The following is an 18,331-nucleotide window of genomic DNA, read 5'->3' on the forward strand; positions in this document are numbered from 1 at the left end:
GACCTTGGGCAAATCACTTACCTTCTCTGTGTCTCAGTTACCTTACCTGAAAAATGGAAATTTAGATTGCAAGCCCCATATGGGTCAGGGACTGTGTCCAAAATGATTACTTTGTCTCTACTCCAGTTCTTTGAACAGTAAGTATGTAGTAAGCGCTTAAATATCATAGAGGAAAAAAAATGAAACACTCTCAGGTACCAGAAAGGACAAGTTTCTTTCAGGGAGCACTGACTCCCCTGTCCCCCCCACTCCCAACCCCAATCCTGATTCCCCTTTGACCAGAAAGTTGAGTGGGGGCGGTCTCTCTGGGGAGCTGGGGTACAGAGGGCAGTGGCACAGACACCCTCTTTGAGAGAGGATTGATTCTAGCCTCCTTCCCCAGAGAACTGATCTGTTCTTCATAATACAGAGGGGCTGGTGTGGGGCAGAGAAAAAGGAACCCACTCTCTATCGATTTATCAATCAATCAGTGATGTTTAGTACAGTGCTCTGCACACAGTAAGTGCTCAATAAATATGACTGAATGAATGATGTTTATGGAGTTCTTATTGTATGCAGGGCACTGTGCTAAGCACTTATTCAATTCATTCATTCATTCAATAGTATTTATTGAGTGCTTACTATGTGCAGAGCACTGTACTAAGCGCTTGGGATGAACAAGTCGGTGTTCTCTCCCTTCCTCCTGCACCACCCCTTTCCCAGTTGCTAGGAGAGTAGAAATCAACCCAGGTTTGAAGAAGAGAATAATTACTTTGCAAAATAAGTATGCTAACTTGTGAAAAATAACCCAAGACATGTCAATCGCTTTTTCAATCATATACATTTAATGCCTACTGTGTGCAGAGCACTGTACTAAATGCTTAGGAAAGTCCAATATAACAGAGTTGATAGACACGTTCCCTGTCCAAAATGAGCTTACAGTTGGCTTGACCATCACGGTCAATCATAGATTTTCATCATGTCCCAGCTCCCTTCCTCTTCCCAAATGTCCTGGAAGAATGCGTGGGGATAGAATCAGTGGCAGAACTGACAGACAGAAAGAACTCAGGCCTGGGAGTCAGAGAACCTGGTTTCTAATCCTGGTTCTACTATTTGCCTGCATATGACCTTGGACAAGTCACTTCACTTCTCTGGGCCATTTTCAACTATAAGATGAGGATGAAGTGCCTTTTGTCCCACCTACATAGACTGTGAGCCCCATGTGTGACAGAGACTGTGTTCTACCTGATCAACTTGTAACTACCCCAGCGCTTAAACCAGTGTTTGACACATAGTAAGCACTTAACAGATGGTATAGAAAAGAACTGAAACCAGGCTGTTAACGGCCCTTAAATTTAGCGCCAGTCAGGTATGTCTTCTGAGCTGCTTTCTAGGGTGGTAAGTAGTCTGGAGAGTAAATTCCAGGAGGTTTCTAGAGTAGATGAGACTGCCACTCTCATCAGCAGTGTAGAAAATGGATCAGGGCTTAGGTAGGTCTGATGCTAGGGAAGACAACATCCAAGAATTTTGGGCTCAATAGTCCCAGAGAAATAATGATAACTGTGGTATCTGTTAAGCACTTATTATGTGCCAGGCCCTCTTTCAGGGTCACACCTGGACAGTTTCCAGTACTCTATCAGTCTTGACTATGGGAGGGAGAGTCAAGCAGAGGCCTACCCATTCCATTCCTAGCTTGGGCAGTGGCTAGAGAGTGGAAGGCAATCTGCTGAAAGATAAAACCCACCTGTGCTAGGCATCAGTGGCATGGGAGAGAGTCAAGGGTGGAAATTCAAGTTTACTACATGGAAGGAGGCAATGGTAAACCACTTCTGTATGTTTATCAAGAATACTCTATGTCTACAGTACGAGAATGATTGCAGATGGAGTTGGGGCATTCTGGGAGAGATGTGTCCAAGGCAATGCTATGGGTCGGAGATGACTTGACAGTAAAAAAACAAGACCATGTGCCATGTACTGTACTAAGTGCCATGGTAGATACAAGCAAATGTTGGACACAGTTCCTGCCCCATGTAGGACTCACAGTCTCAATCTCCATTTTACAGATGAGGTAACTGAGGAACAGAGAAGTGAAGTAACTTTTCCAAGGCCACCCAGCAGACAGGTGGCAGAGGCAAGATTAGAGCCTACTAAAATCCACCACTTCCTTTCCATCCAAACTGTTATCACATTAATACAGTCACTTATACTATCCCATCTGGATTATCGCATCAGCCTCCTTGCTGACCTCCCAGCATCCTGTCCCTTCCCAATCCAGTCCACCCTACTTAAAACTCACCTCCTCCAAGAGGCCTTCCCAGACTGAGCTCCTCTTCTCCCTCTACTCCCTCTACCGCCCCCCCCCTTCACCTCTCCGCAGTTTAACCCTCTTTTCCCCCCATTTCCCTCTGCTCCTCCCCCTCTCCCTTCCCATCCCCTCAGCACTGTGCTCGTCTGCTCAACTGTATATATTTCCATTACCCTATTTATTTTGTTAATGAAATGTACATCGCCTTGATTCTATTTAGTTGCCATTGTTTTTACGAGATGTTCTTCCCCTTGACTCTATTTATTGCTATTGTTCTTGTCTGTCTATCTCCCCCGATTAGACTGTAAGCCCGTCAAATGGCAGGGACTGTCTCTATCTGTTGCCGACTTGTTCATTCCAAGCGCTTAGTACAGTGCACTGCACATAGTAAGCGCTCAATAAATACTATTGAATGAATGAATGAATACTTCACTCTGCTGTCAGGTTCATTTTTCTCCAAAGTTTTCAGTACATGTCACTCTACTCTGCAAAAAACTCTAATAGTTACTCATCCACCTCTGTATCAAACAAAAAACTTGTCATCATCTTTAAAGCACTCCACCACATTGTCACCTCCTACCGCAACTTGCTACTCTCCTTCTACAACCCAGCCCACACACTACTCGACTAAATTCATTCATTCAATAGTATTTATTGAGCGCTTACTATGTGCAGAGCACTGTACTAAGCGCTTGGAATGAACAAGTCGGCAACAGATAGAGACAGTCCCTGCCATTTGACGGGCTTACAGTCTAATCGGGGGAGACGGACAGACAAGAACAGTGGCAATAAATAGAGTCAAGGGGAAGAACATCTCGTAAAAACAATGGCAACTAAATAGAATCAAGGCGATGTACATTTCAAAAACAAAATAAATAGGGTAATGGAAATATATACAATTGAGCAGACGAGTACAGTGCTGAGGGGATGGGAAGGGAGAGGGGGAGGAGCAGAGGGAAAGGGGGAAAAGAGGGTTTAGCTGCGGAGAGGTGAAGGGGGGGTGGTAGAGGGAGTAGAGGGAGAAGAGGAGCTCAGTCTGGGAAGGCCTCTTGGAGGAGGTGAGTTTTAAGTAGGGTTTTGAAGAGGGGAAGAGAATCAGTTTGGCGGAGGTGAGGAGGGAGGGCGTTCCAGGACCGCGGGAGGACGTGGCCCAGGGGTCGACGGCGGGATAGGTGAGACCGAGGGATGGTGAGGAGGTGGGCGGCAGAGGAGCGGAGCTTGCGGGGTGGGCGGTAGAAAGAGAGAAGGGAGGAGAGGTAGGAAGGGGCAAGGTGATGGAGAGCCTTGAAGCCTAGAGTGAGGAGTTTTTGTTTGGAGCTGAGGTCGATAGGCAACCACTGGAGTTGTTTAAGAAGGGGAGTGACATGCCCAGATCGTTTCTGCAGGAAGATGAGCCGGGCAGCGGAGTGAAGAATAGACTGGAGCGGGGCGAGAGAGGAGGAAGGGAGGTCATTAATAATAATGTTGGTATTTGTTAAGCGCTTACTAGGTGCCGAGCACTGTTCTAAGCGCTGGGGGAGATACAGGGTAATCAGGTTGTCCCACGTGGGGCTCACACACTTTTAATCCCCATTTTACAGATGAGGGAACTGAGGCACAGAGAAGTTAAGTGACTTGCCCACAGTCACACAGCTGACAAGTGGCAGAGCCGGGAGTCGAACTCATGACCTCTGACTCCGAAGCCCAGACTCTTTCCACTGAGCCACGCTGCTCCACTGTGCCTCACCTATCCCACTGTGGACCTCTTGCCCACATCCTTTCTCTGGCCTGGAACGCCCTCCTTGCTCAAATCCAACAGGCAATTACCCTCCCTACCTTCAAAGCCTCAAGCAAGGGGCTTTCCCAAACTAAGCCCTACCTTTCCTCTTCTCCTACTCCCTTCTACATCACCCTGACTTGCTTGCTCCCCTTGTTCTTCTCCCATCCCAGCTCTACAGCACTTATGCACATATTTCTAATTTATATTAATGTCTGCCTCTCCACCTCATCTAGATTGTAAATACATTTTGGCCAGGGAATGTGTCTGTTTATTGTTGTATTGTACTCTCCCAAGCACTTAATGCAGTGCTCTGCACACTGTAAGCACTCAATGAATTGAATGAATGAATGAATCTTTGGCCTTCTGACTCCCAGGGCCATGCTCTATCCACTATGCAGTCTAGCAAAGGCAACATGCAAATGTCACTGGTCAAAAGGGAACAGGTGGGAGAACATAGATGACTCAGAGCAACTCCTCATCACTACAACTACTACTAATAATAACAATTGTGGCGTTTGTTAAGCGCTTACTACATGTAAGGCACTGGAATAAGTGCTGGGGTAGTTACAAGCTAACTAGATTGGACCCAGTCCTTGTCCCATTTGGGCTCACAGTCTTATTCCCCATTTTACAGATGAGGTAACTGAGGCACAGAGAAGTGAAGTGACTTGCCCAAGGCCACAGAGCAGACCAGTGACAGAACCAGGATTAGAACCAATGACCTCCTGACTCCCAGGCCTGTGCTCTATCCACTACGCCACACTCCTTTCCCTGAAACTAGTAACCTACCCCACCAATCTGTCCTCCTGAAGTTGGGCTATCAGTTTCCACAGTGTTTTTCCAGACTTTGTTTTCCAGACTTTGTTCTACAATAGGTTAATGATGCATCAGTCAGTCATAGAGAAGCAGCGTAGCTCAGTGGAAAGAGCACGGGCTTTGGAGTCAGAGATCATGAGTTCGAATCCCAGCTCCACCACTTGTCAGCTGTGTGACTGTGGGCAAGTCACTTAACTTCTCTGGACTTCAGTTACCTAATCTGTAAAATGGGGATTAAGACTGTGAGCACCATGTGGGACAACCTGATTCCCCTATGTCTACCCCAGCGCTTAGAACAGTGCTCTGCACATAGTAAGCGCTTAACAAATACCAATATTATTATCAGTTTGTCCTGAATACTGTCCCAGGCATTGGAGAAGAAAGATGTAACTTGTAGCATCCTACTTAAACCGTATGAATTAAAGTAGTCCATTTTAAAAAATCTGTTTATTATTCTGACCATTCACTAACATGCCGACCTTCATTTGTATTTTAAGCATCTCTGCCTGCTACAAATAAAGTTGATCCCTTTAAGTACTTGATATTCACACCATCCTCAATACTTATGTACATTTCATAATTTAGTTTAATATCTATCCCCTTCTCTAGACAAATTGCTGGAGGGTATGGAATAGGTCTACCAACTGGTAGAAGCAGCATGAGAAGCAATGTGTCCTAGTGGATAGAGCACTGGCCTGGGAGTCAGAAGGACCTAGGTTCTGATTCCAACTCTGTTACTTGTCTGCTGTGTGACCTTGGTCAATTCATATATATATAACTTCTCTGTGCCTCAGTTCCCTCATTTATAAAATAGGGATTAAGACTGTGAGCTTTATGTGGGAGAGGGACTATGTCCTACCCAACTATCTTGTATCTTCCCCACCACTTAGAACGATGTCTTGCACATAGTAAGCTCTTAAATGTCATCATTAAGATTATTATTATTATTATTATTGTCCTTTCTCAAGCCCTTTCTGCAAGGCTCTGCATACAATAATTGATTGATAGATATGAAACTCACCAACTGCTTTATCAATTGTTTTGATAGACTGTAAGCTCCTTGTGGGCAGGGAATGTCACTCTTTTTTGTTCTATTGTACTTTCTCAAGCACTTAGTACAGTGTTCTGCACACAGTAAGCACTCAATAAATACAATTGTGAATGAACTGAGGCACAGAGAAGTTAAGTGACTTGGTCCTTAAGTGAACTTCTCTGTCACTACACCCCAGCTAGCAAACCCACTCCCACTTCCACCCACCTTGGTTTCCCAAGCATTAGTGTAATGCTCTGCACTCAGTAAGTGTTCATTAATTGATTTATTGATTGATCTGAGTGGCTCTAAAACTTTCAGCAGGCAGCTGGAGAGAATTCAAAGCAGGGTGCAGTGAGGAAGGATACGAAAGTGTTAGTTCAGGGACCCTTCTCCCCAGTGTAGTTGTGAGTCAGGCACCCCACCCTGGGAAGCAATGCAATTTCCATGATTATGGACCTTCCCTGCCTCTCCCGGAACTCTGATTCATCTTAACTGTGAATAGGGACACTTTTATTTATACCCCAGAAATTCTCTTAAAAAACATTTAAAAAAAAAAAACCAAAAGAACTTTCAAAAAGTTTGAGAGAATTAAAATAATGTTCCTTCTCAATGGTACACGAATGACCTATCCATGAGTATGTCTCCATCTCTCTGTATAGCCAGAGGAGTGTTGGATGCAAAAAATGCTTGCAACTGGTGGAAAGAAACCTCAGGTAATGAAGCATTAGAATCCAAAACCACTGGCTGTAAAGAGGATGATACATATTAAGTATTCGATAGGTGGGAATGGAAGTGGGATTGCTAGCTGGGGTGTAGTTTGCTTTGTTTTCATTTGGGAGCTTTTTATGGTATTTGTCAAGCACTTATTATGTGCCAGACACATACTAAGAGCTGGGATAGATACAAGCTAATCAAGTTGGATACAGTCTGTGTCTCACATGGAGCTCACTGTCTTAATTCCCATTTTACAGATGGAAGTGACTGAGGCCTAGGGAAGTTAAATGATTTGCCCAAGGTCACACAGCAGACATGTGGCAGAGACAGGATTAGAACCCTAGTCCACCTGACTCCCAGGCCGATGCTCTTTCTACTAGGACAAGCTGCTTCTCTGTAGTTGGTTCACTTAACTTCTATGTGCCTCAGTTTTCTCATGGTAGCAAACTACTGGTAAAGCAGTCACTGAGCTTCATATCATTCATTCATTCAATAGTATTTATTGAGTGCTTACTATGTGCAGAGCACTGTACTAAGTGCTTGGAATGTACAATTCGGCAGTAGATAGACAATCCCTGTCCAATAATGGGCTCACAGTCTAAACAGGGGAGACAGACAGCAAAGCAAAACAGAACCAAACAAAGCAAGTAATGAGGAGAGCTTCAGAATCCTTCCCCTGCCCCACTCCTGCCCCCATCCCCAATGCAGGGAAAACACCCTGAAAACCAAAGATCCTATCCACCTGATAATTTCTGCAAAATGTGTTTTGGGAGAGGGCAGTCCACACTCCTCCAGGGCTCTGCTACCACCCCCGCACCACTTCTGCTCTTGCTGGTACTCATGTGCTCCATACCACCTTACAGTCCTTCTCTGAGACTTTAGGGGATGAAAGATGCCAGGAGAAATAAGCCCTTTCCCCCTTCTCCTACAAGAAGAGTAGAAAAATAATTTTACATTTTGAAGAAATTATCAGATGGAATGAGTCTTTGCTTTTCAGGGTGCTTCCTCCACCCACCCAGTCATCAATTCTCTCCAGCTGTCCACTAAAAGTTTTAAGGCCATTTAGATCAATAAATCAATGGTATTTAATGAGCATTTAAGAAGTACAGAACACTGCCTTAAATGGTTGGGAAAGCGCTGTGAATGGGGTTTGTGGGAACAAGTCACTTAACTTCTTTGTGCCTCAGTGTTCTTATGATAAAGCAATTGAAAATGTGTAGTAGCCAGAGTTTAATTATCCAGGGGGAAAGGAGCTGGGGAAGGGTGAAGGGCACTAGGGATTATGTCATGTTCATTTAGTTGTATTTATTGAGTGCTTAAATGTGTGCAGAGCACTGTACTAAGTGCTTAGGAAAGTAGAATACAACACTAAACAGACACATTCTCTTCCCTCAAAGAGCTTACAGTCTAGAGGGGGGACTGGGGTGGGTGGAGAGAGGGAGCCTACACTAGGTAGGAGAGTAATTCAACTGCTTCTCCTTGAGATTGGTATCAATCAATCAGATTTAGTGAGCACTTACCATGTACTAGGCACTGTAGTAAGCACTGAAGAGAGTACATTATAACAAAGTTGATAGATGCGTTTTCTGCCCATAAAAAGCTCTCAGTCTAGAGGGGGAGATGGGCATTAATATAAATTAATAAATTATGAATATGTACAGAAGGACTGAGGGAAGGGTGAAACAGGGTGCAAATCTAAATTCAAGGGTGCAACAAAAGGGAATGGGAGAAGAGGAAATGAGGGCATAGGCAGGAAGGCTTGATAGGGCTCCCAGACAACCTCAGGGATCAACCATAGGTTGATAGGCCCAACCATAGGCCCAACCCCACTCTAAACAAATCCTAAGCAAGTAGGTGGTCCAGGATATTGGACATTCTGTCCCTGAAGAAGCCACAGCTGTACTCCTTGCCATCCTGTATGTCTGGGCTGTTCTATTTAGGAATGCACTGTTCACCCTAAATAAAGAAGAGGACCTAAAAATCACTTCCCTCCCACATTTCAAGAACAGCCTCATCAGAGAACCGTCTGGTGAGGCCATAATCAATAGGAATTGAACACATTTTCATGCACATAGTATGCGTACTTATCATTTGAAAATTAATTTTTGAAAAAATGGTTTGAACTCAGGCTAACAGCCCAGGGAAGATGAAAAATCCAGATGGAAATCAGATTGATTCAAGGTGCTTTGTTTTTAATTGATTTTCACTTCAAAGCTCTTCTTATAGTAAAAATGAAATAAAATAACATTTATTAAGTGCTTTCTAAGAGCCAGGCACTGTACTAAGTGCTGGGGCAGATGCAAGATAATCGGGTTGGACATAGTCACTGTCCCACATAGAGCTCACAGTCTTAATCTCTATTTTACAGATGAGATAAAGCAGCATGTTGGAGAAGCAGTGTGACCTCATGGAAAGAGCACGGGCCTGGGAGTCAGAGGATCTGGGTCTACTGTGTGATCTTGGGCAAGTCACTCAACTTCTCTGTGCCTCAGTTCCCTCATTGTAAAATAGGATTGTTCTTATTCTACCCCAGTGCCTGGATCTTAGTAAGTGCTTAACAAATACCATGAGAAAAATACAATAAGTGCATCTGTGGACCTAACAGTCTGTTCTATTCTTGGGGTGGAGGGGTGGACAGAAACTAAGAGAGACAGGAAGGAGGCAGAGTGATAGCTAGGAAGAGGTAAAGGTCAAAAGATGAGATAGAGGAGGGTTCAGGAAACAGGAAAAGTGAAAGGCATACAGAAAAAGATGGGAAGGTAGAGTGAGAGATGAGAAATAGAGGAAAATGGAATCAAAGGAAAGTGCACAAACCAAATCTAATTACATTTTCTGCACACTTTAAGTACTGCAATGATTCCCTTCATACCCCAAATCATAAAAAAAAGTTTCAGCTACTTCCATACTCCTCTCTCAAAGAGAAAATAAAAGCATATCTGGGAAAGAGAATTTTCCTTTGTAGTTCAGTTAGTATATCCAGGGGAAAATGAGGATTTCCATACAACCACTGTATGGACAGGCTTGGGAAAGGATCCTTTTGTATTTTTGACTTCTGCTGAACAAACGGCCCAAATCATGGGTGATCTATTTGTTCCATTTCAACAATACATTCCAGGTCTAATAGCTGGCATTTACTGAAAACTAATCATTAGAAAATGTCAGCTGAAGCCCAGGATAATGTTTACCTATGAACCTATTTCCTGAACATCAATAAAAAACTGCTCATTAAAATCCTCGGGTAGATAAATAACAATTAGCAATGACATTTTCCGTACACAATTCCAGAAATGATCATAATGGCATCACGCTTACTTGCGTTTATCAATCTGGTCAGGTCTCATTTGCACTTAGGTATAAGAGCCTCTTTCAGTGTACCTGGGAAATAGATATGCTCACTTGAAGAGCAATCATAATAATAATTTTGTCATTATTGCTATTATTATTGCATTTATTAGTTGCTTACTATGTGTCAAGCATTGTACTAAGTTCTGGGGTAGCAACAATATAATCAGGTAGGACACAGGCCGTGTCTCATGTGGGGTTCAAGGTCTAAATAAGATTTACATCTCTCTTCTCTTCTCTGCTACAAAACACGCAAAAACCATTTGCGTCAGTCGCTGGTCATGAACAGTATTGCTTCAATACTCCTAACCAGGACCCAAGATCAACCCAACGGAGGAATAAACTAATAAACCAATGGAATTTATTGATCTCTTTAAGTGCAAAACACTGTACTAATCAATCAGTGTTATTTCCTGAGAACTTACTTGGTGCCAAGCACCCTAAGGTCTTGGGAGAGTGAAATACTAGAATTGGTAGACACAATGCCTACCTTCAAGGAGCCTAAACTCTAAAGGAGAAGGCAGATGTTAAAATAAATTACAGATTGGAGAAACAACAGAGTGTACTGATATGTATGTAAGTGCTGGGGTGGGGAGGGAGGGGAGTGTCAATCATCTGAATAAATGAGGAGTAACATGGTCTTGTGGAAGGCCCGGCTAAATGAAAATCTCCTTCAGGAAGTCTTCCTGGACTAATCTCTTTTCTTACCATCCGGTTATCCCTCCCTCCTGGGTCACCTATGTACTTGGGTCCAAATACTTTAAGCCCTCTCATATGTAGCTTTTCTTTTGTCTTTCTCAGGCTCAGGCTTCTTGGCAAAGAGTTTGAGCCCTGGGCTACTTCCACCATGGAGCCTACATTATTATAGCCTGCCTGCCACCTTCCCGCTTATAATAATAAATCACAGTAATTATGGTATTTGTTGAGCACTTACTATGTGCCAGGAACTGTACTAAGCATCTATCATGGTGTGTTCTCCCCACCCCACCAGTGGATACTCCAGAGCCCTCCGCATAGATCTTCTGCTGCCATGGGGCATCCCCTGACTGCTGCAGCCACTTTTTTCCCCACTCCCTCCCCTCCCCAGTTCCAAACCAAGGTCTCAGTTGAGCTCCACGGTGTGGAGAGTAAGCTCCGAGCTGCTTCATCAACAATGTGGTGTGGAAAGGGAGGTCCAAGCCGCTCCATCAGCTCCATAGGGTGGAGAAGGAGCTCCAAGCTGTTTTATCAGCTAAATGTTGTCGAGAGTGGGGCCCAAGCTGCTTTGTCATCCACAAAGTACATGGTGAGCCCCATAGCTTAGAAAGGGGGTTCCAAGCTGCCTCCACCATGGAGCCATCGTGCCCCCTTCCTCCCACTGTCCCCTCTCACCTGCAGCTCACCCCGATGGCCTGAACTGCCACCACTACGGACCACCTCCATGAAGATCCGGGGTCTCTGTGCCCATACTCAGCACCCCTCTCTAGTCCTCGAACTCAACTCCACTGTCGGACTGACTCCAGCAGCCCAGGATCGCTGCCCACTTCCTATATACACCTCAAGACCACAGGCCATGGTGCATCCCCCAGCTCCTGCCCTGGAGCACAACCCACTGCATCTCCTGGAGCGCTGTCACTACACAACACCTCCAACTCTCATCCTATCACAGCTTGGGATTGAACCAAAAGCCGTACTTTTCCCCGCAACTTGCTATTTTGGGAGTGCCTCCCTACCCAACTCGGGCCACGTGGCTTCAAGATGGCGGATCAGGCCATGAGGTGGAGAACAATAGACAGTTGCAGGAGGGACTAAGTGCAATGAACTGGGACCACTGGAGAACAAGGGATGACAAGTTCCTGCTTAACCACCGATGAGAAGTCATGGAACTTAACTGTCATTCATTCATTCACTGTGTGCAGAGCACTGTATTAAGCACTTGAGAAAGTACAAAACAGCAATAAAGAGTGACAGTCCCTGGGCAAAACGAGCTCACAGTCTATAGGGCACTGTCAGCACAGGGACTAATAATGGTTCACTTCGTGGGGGGAGGGGGACCATCCTTGGGAGGGACAAAGGAAACCAACTGTGTTAGCCTGGATGGTATCACATGAATGGATGGAAATTCATTCATTCATTCATTCATTCATTCATTCAATAGTATTTATTGAGTGCTTACTATGTGCAGAGCACTGTACTAAGCGCTTGGAATGAACAAGTCGGCAACAGATAGAGTCCCTGCCGTTTGATGGGCTTACAGTCTAATCGGGGGAGACAGACAAGAACAATGGCAATAAATAGAATCAAGGGGAAGAACATCTCGTAAAAACAATGGCAACTAAATAGAATCAAGAAATGTTAGAAGCCCACCTGTGTGAGCACACCACGCTCAATACCTGGGCATGTGAACACAAGCTGAGACCACCTGGGAGGAGGTGGGATTAAAGGTGCCTGATATGGAGGGTCCCCTCTCAGGGTCGCACCTGGAGAGTTTTCAGTACTCTACAGTCTTGGCTATGGGAGGGAGAGTCAAGCTTTTCCGTTCCTAGCTTGGGCAGTGGCTAGTGAGTGGAAAGCAATCTGCTACTAGTCAAAAATCACCCATGCTGGGCAGCAGCAGCATGGGAGAGAGTCGAGGGTGGAAACTCGAGTTTACTGTGCTGAAGGCAGAAGTTGTAAACCACTTCCATATTTTTACAACAGGAACTCTCTGGATCCACTACCAGAAAGATTGCAGATGGAGAGCAGGCCATTCTGGGAGAGATGTGCCCCTGGTGTCACTATGGGTCAGAAACGACTTGACAGCATAAGACAAGATATGGAGGGAGCTGCTGTATCTGTGTTCCCTACACAACACCTCTCTAGGAGTAGCAGCACTCCTCCCCTGCCCCCTCCAGCCCCAGAGCACTTTTGTACATAAGCTCTTAGTACAGTAAAAATAACAACAACAACAATTGTGGCATTTCTTAAGCACTTAGTATGTGCCAGGCATTGTACAAAGTGCTGGAGTGGATACAAGTGAATCGGGTTGGACACAGTGCCTATCCCATGTGGGGCTCAGAGTCTTATTCCCCATTTTACAGATGAGGGAACTGAGGCTCAGAGAAGTTAAGTGACTTGCCCAGGGTCACACAGCAGACAAGCACACAGCAGACAAGTGGCAGAGTCTGAATTAGAACCCATGACTTTCTGACTCCCAGGCCCAATGTCTATCCACTTAACCATGCTGTTCTACACATAAGTGTTCAGTAAATACCTTTGACTGATTTATATTCTGTTGCTCTCTCAACTTGCAATTTTTTCTAATGTCTGCCTCCCCAACTAGACTGCAAATTCCTGTATTGTCATGATCATGTCTACAAGCTCTATTGCATTGTACTCTCCTAAGCACTCACTATAGGGTGCTGGATACAGTAAGCACTCAGTAAATACCATTAGTTGATTGACTGAAGAGCTTACACTTTTCATAAGCTTTTATTGGATTCATTCATTCAATCACATTTATTGAGCACTTACTAAATGCAAAGCACTGTACTAAGTAGTTGAGAGAGTACAATACCACAAAGGGACATATTCCCAGCCCAAAACAAGCTAACAGTCTAGATCAAAGCCTTGCTCACAACCACATAAAGGCAGCAAGTATATGTGACAACTAACCTGGGGTACAGCCTGTCACACAAGGCCAAGACCTTAGTGACTAGATTTCAGATTCAGAGGGAAGCCCAGAGAAGTGAGACAGGAAACAGGGCCTAAGCCCCTGCTTATGCTGCCTCCTCCCTGGGGCCAGGAGAAGCCTCTCCTCCACAGCCGCAGAGGTTCCACCATTTGGCTTTGATCTATCAGTGTTTGCCTTGATAATGCAGCCTAATCAGCACATATAGAAAATCAATCTTTCAGCCTAATTAACACTCTCTTTGGGGGTCTCTGTGCAAATTAAGCTGAAACTCTTCATCCTGTTTCTGGAAGGAAGTCATGCATGCTTGAGGCAACACACTGGACAGTTTTATAAAGGAAAATTACATAAAAGGAAGAATAGTTTGGGTGATTGTCATACAGATGTGGGATTCCAAATTAAGCATTAACAAGAAAGATATAGGAATGTGTCCCTAATATACATTGAGGTGGGAGGTAGAGGAGCGAAGGAGGAATCCAGGCTCCTGTGTACATTCCTGCACTGATAGCTCGATGTGGCAGAGAATGTTTACTGTTGCATTGTACTTTCCCAACTGCTTAGTACAGCACTCTGCACACAGTAAGAACTCAATAAATACAACTGAATGAATGAATGAGCTACAGACATGGTGTGGAGTGAAGACTCCTCTTCTTCAGACCCTCTTCTTCAGACCCTGCCACAGATGTGAGATTTTCCCACAGTTAGTGACTCAATAAATAATGAGAAGTGCTTAATAAACATGATTGAATGAATGAGACAGACATTAATATAAGTAAATACAATTACAGATGTGTACATAAGTGCTGTGGGGCTGGGAGTGGGGAATGAAACAAGGGAGCAAGTTAAGGTAACACAGAAAGGAGTGGGAGAGGAAAGGAGGCGTTAGTCAGGAAGCCCTCTTGGAGAAGATATATGTTCAGCAAGACTTACACAGTCTCCCTTCACTTGGATCCAGGGATTAATTTGGATGGCTGGCCAGGGGCACTAGCCCTTCCCTACAGACCCCAATCCCCCTCCTCAAATACGAGGGAGCACATCCAGGGGAGAGAGTAGGAAACTTCTCTAGACTGTAAGCTTGTTGTGGTCAGGGACTGTGTCTGTCAATTCAGACATTCATTCATTTGTATTTATTAAGCACTTACTGTGTGCAGAGCACTGTACTAAGCACTTGGGAAAGTACAGTACAACAATTAACAGTCACATTCCCTGCCCACAACAAGCTTACAGTCTAGATGAGGGGGAGACCTATATCAATTAAAAATTAGTAAAATTACAAATATGCACATAAGTGCCGTGGAGCTCAGAGGGGGGAGGATCAAAGGGAGCAAGTCAGGGTGACTCAGAAGAAAGTGGGAGAAAAGGAAAGGGGTGGGGGCTTAGTCTGGGAAGGCCTCTTGGATGAAATGTGCCTTCATTAAGGCTTTGAAAGAAGGGAGAGTAACTGTCTGTCAGATTCGAAGAGAGAGGGCATTTCAGGCTTTAGGCAAGACATGGGCCAGGGGTCAGCAGTGAGACATGTGAGATGGAAGTGCAGCGAAAAGATTAGCACAAGAGGAGTGAAGTGTGTGGGCTAGGTTGTAGGAGAGAAGCAAGGTGAGGTAGGAGGGGGAAAGCTGATGGACTACTTAAAAACCATTGGTGAGGAGTTTTTGTTTGACATGGAGGTGAATGGGCAACCACTGGAGTTTTTGTTGTACTATACTCTCTCAAGCACTTAGTACAATGTTCTGCACACAAATGCTCAATAAATACCATTGTTTGATTGATGATTTTTCAAGCAATTAGTAAGATTTTGATATTATTCACTGCTGCAATAGAAGTGCTTTGAATTTGTATAGTGCTTTTCCTGCACCCTAGAATTTTTATAATTCTTGCCTCATAGAATGCAGGTTTGTTGGGGGCAGGGAACATGTCTACCAACTCTGTTGTAGTGTACTCTCCCAAGCACTTAGTATAATGCTCTGCACCCAGTGTTCAGTAAATACCATTGACTGATTGATTGATTGATGACTGATTTAATCCACCAAACAGCTGTGATAGGGAGAGCTAGATATCATCGCCTTTTTACAGCTGAGGTCCCCAGTGTTTGACTGTAAACTCACTGTAGGCAGGGAATATGTCTATTGTTATACTATACCCTCCCAAGCACTTAAAACAGTGCTGTGCACACAGTAATATGCTCAAAAAATACAATCGAACTATTGAAATGACTTACTCAAGTCCCGTGGCTAAGAAGAACATCCATATCTCTCTCCTGACACCCAAACCGGTGATCTCTCTCAAGAAGGGAGCTGTTTCCTAGCCCAGAAAGCACTGCTTGTGCTGCTCCTGCAATAGCAACCCACTGTTTTCAACAAGATAACACAGAATCCCAGGATGATTATCTGGAAATCCTCTCCCAGGGAGACCTTGAAGTCACTGCCATTGCTTAACATTTTAAGAAAGAGCAGAGTGAAAAGAAACAGCCAAATGCAAAAGAGGAAAGCTGCTCTAAATTTCCTTAGCCATTAGCAAGAGGCACAGAGCTGAGGGTTGTAAGATGGAAACTGAGGTGCCCTGCTCCCTCCTTCCTTAACATGTCTCTTTCCCTGAAAAAAAACATAGACATCATCTGCCCTCTTCCTGTTCTCCCCACTCCCATTGGAGTTGAGAAGAGTAAGTAGGTCATGTGGTAGAAAGCTCAGGTCCAGGAGTCAGGAAAATTTACCACTGTACTGCTTTGTGACTTTCTGTAAATCACTAAACCTGTTTCAACTTCATCTACTTCACATATAAAATGGACATTCTAATACCTGCTTCTCACTACTCCACAAAGATATTGAAGGCTCAAAATGAAATAAATGATACAAGAAAATTCAGAAAAAAATTTGTGCTATAGGTGCAGGTGTTATTATATCCGTCGGAAACAATCTGTGATCCCCGGAGAAGGAGTTTGATCAGTGAAGAAAAGCGACTCTGCTAGAATGAAAGTCTGGAAAATATACTAGAAATGGCATCAGGATAAACCGGAGATGCCATTTACCCATTATGTAGAGTCACTAAACGCATTTCAATGAGTCGAGTCTCTCTCTGGTAATCATCGTAATTAAGTGGGTGTGCTGTTTCAGGGTGCCAATTAAATGGATTCTCTTTTATGGACATTACTCTCTAATGAGCCTATCCGGCTGATCGAGGCGTGATAGGCATCATAGGGAATTTGGGATTTCCTGGTCTTTGGCAGTAAAGGTACAGACACAATTGACTGCCTAAAAAGGAAAAGAGGTTCAACATTTTCCCGCTGCCCTCAGAGCTGATAAGGGGACCAGGGTCATTCATTCATTCATTCAATTGTATTTACTGAGTGCTCTCTGTATACAAAGCACTGTACTAAGTGCTTGGGAGAGTGCAATACAACAACAAATAGACACATTCCCTGCCCACAACAAGCTCACCACCTACAGGATTCTGCTAAACCCTCTGCTCAACTTCTAGTGGAAAGAACATGGGCTTGGGAGTCAGGGGATGTGGGTTCTAATTCTGATTCTGCCACTTGTCTGCAGCATGGCCTTGGGTAAGTCACTTAACTTTTGTGCCTCAGTTACCTCATCTGTAAAATGCAGATTAAGACATGAGCTCCACGTGGGACAACCTGATTAGCTTGTATCTACCCCAGCGCTTAGAACAGTGCTTGGCATATAGTAAATGCCTAACAAATACCATTATATTATTATTATTATATCATCACCAATCTGGGCAGGAATGCAAAACATCAAACACTGAAACCTGTGCTAAGAATTTACTGAGGGAACTACTGCTTGAGTAAGGGCCGAGGGCTTAAGCCCTGAGAATGCATCCTACTGCATCACTCAATCAGTGGTAGTAATTGAATGCTTATTGGGTGCAGAGTACTGTAATGAGCACTTGGGAGAATGCTATAGAATAGCTAGATATGATTCCTGTCCTCAAGGAGATAGCAATATAGAAGGGTACGGTATGTGGCTGGAAGTGTAATCTTCCTGACATCACAGCCACCACTGACCAAAAATACCTACAATTGTTGGAAATTACTTGCCTTATTCCAAGCCCCAAGATAAGTCCAGGCAGGGCATAATGTCTAGAGGACACCTAGCACCCACATCCATCTAAAGAGAAACTTTGGGTCCAAATACCTTTTCACTCCAAACTGCCAGACTTCACTTTCCTGGTTCTTTCCATTAGTTCAGTGACAAGCAGTGAGAGATGGTTGGGGTCCAGTGTGGATTCAAGGCCTGAGATTCTGGCTGTAGCCTTGCTCACTTGCTCAGCTCTTCAACCTGTCAGCCAGAGCTGACATACATTTTTCCAAGTTTCTTGACACCTCCCATTTGCACAATCACTCAACCAATTAATGGTATTTTTTGAGCACTTACTGTATGCAGACACTGAACTAAGTATTTGGGAGAGTACGATGCAACATAGCCAGGAGACACAGGTCCTGTCCATGAGAAGCAGAGTGGGCTAGTGGATAGACCATGGGCCTGGGAGTCCAAGGACCTGGATTCTAATCCTGGATCTGCCAAGGGTGCGTTGTGTGACCTTAAACAAGTCACTTAACTGCTCTGTACCTCAGTTTTCTCAGTGGTAAATGGGGATGAAATGCCTGTTCTCCCTCCCTCTAGTTTTGACTGTGAGCCCATTATGGACAGGGATTGTGTCCAACCTAAATAACTTGTATGTACCCCAGTGCTTTCAACAGTGTTTAACAAATAGGAAACC

General features: G+C 44.3%; 1 non-coding gene across 1 annotated transcript; it reads left to right on the top strand.

The window, feature by feature from the left end:
- Positions 1-1,575: 1,575 nt before the first annotated feature.
- LOC114816313 lies at positions 1,576-1,713 on the top strand. Its single transcript, XR_003764082.1, has one exon. It is a non-coding gene; the product is annotated as a small nucleolar RNA SNORA7 (small nucleolar RNA).
- The last annotated feature ends 16,618 nt before the right edge of the window (positions 1,714-18,331 follow it).

This window comes from Ornithorhynchus anatinus, chromosome 1 (assembly GCF_004115215.2).
Source record: "Ornithorhynchus anatinus isolate Pmale09 chromosome 1, mOrnAna1.pri.v4, whole genome shotgun sequence".
NCBI lineage: Eukaryota > Metazoa > Chordata > Mammalia > Monotremata > Ornithorhynchidae > Ornithorhynchus > Ornithorhynchus anatinus.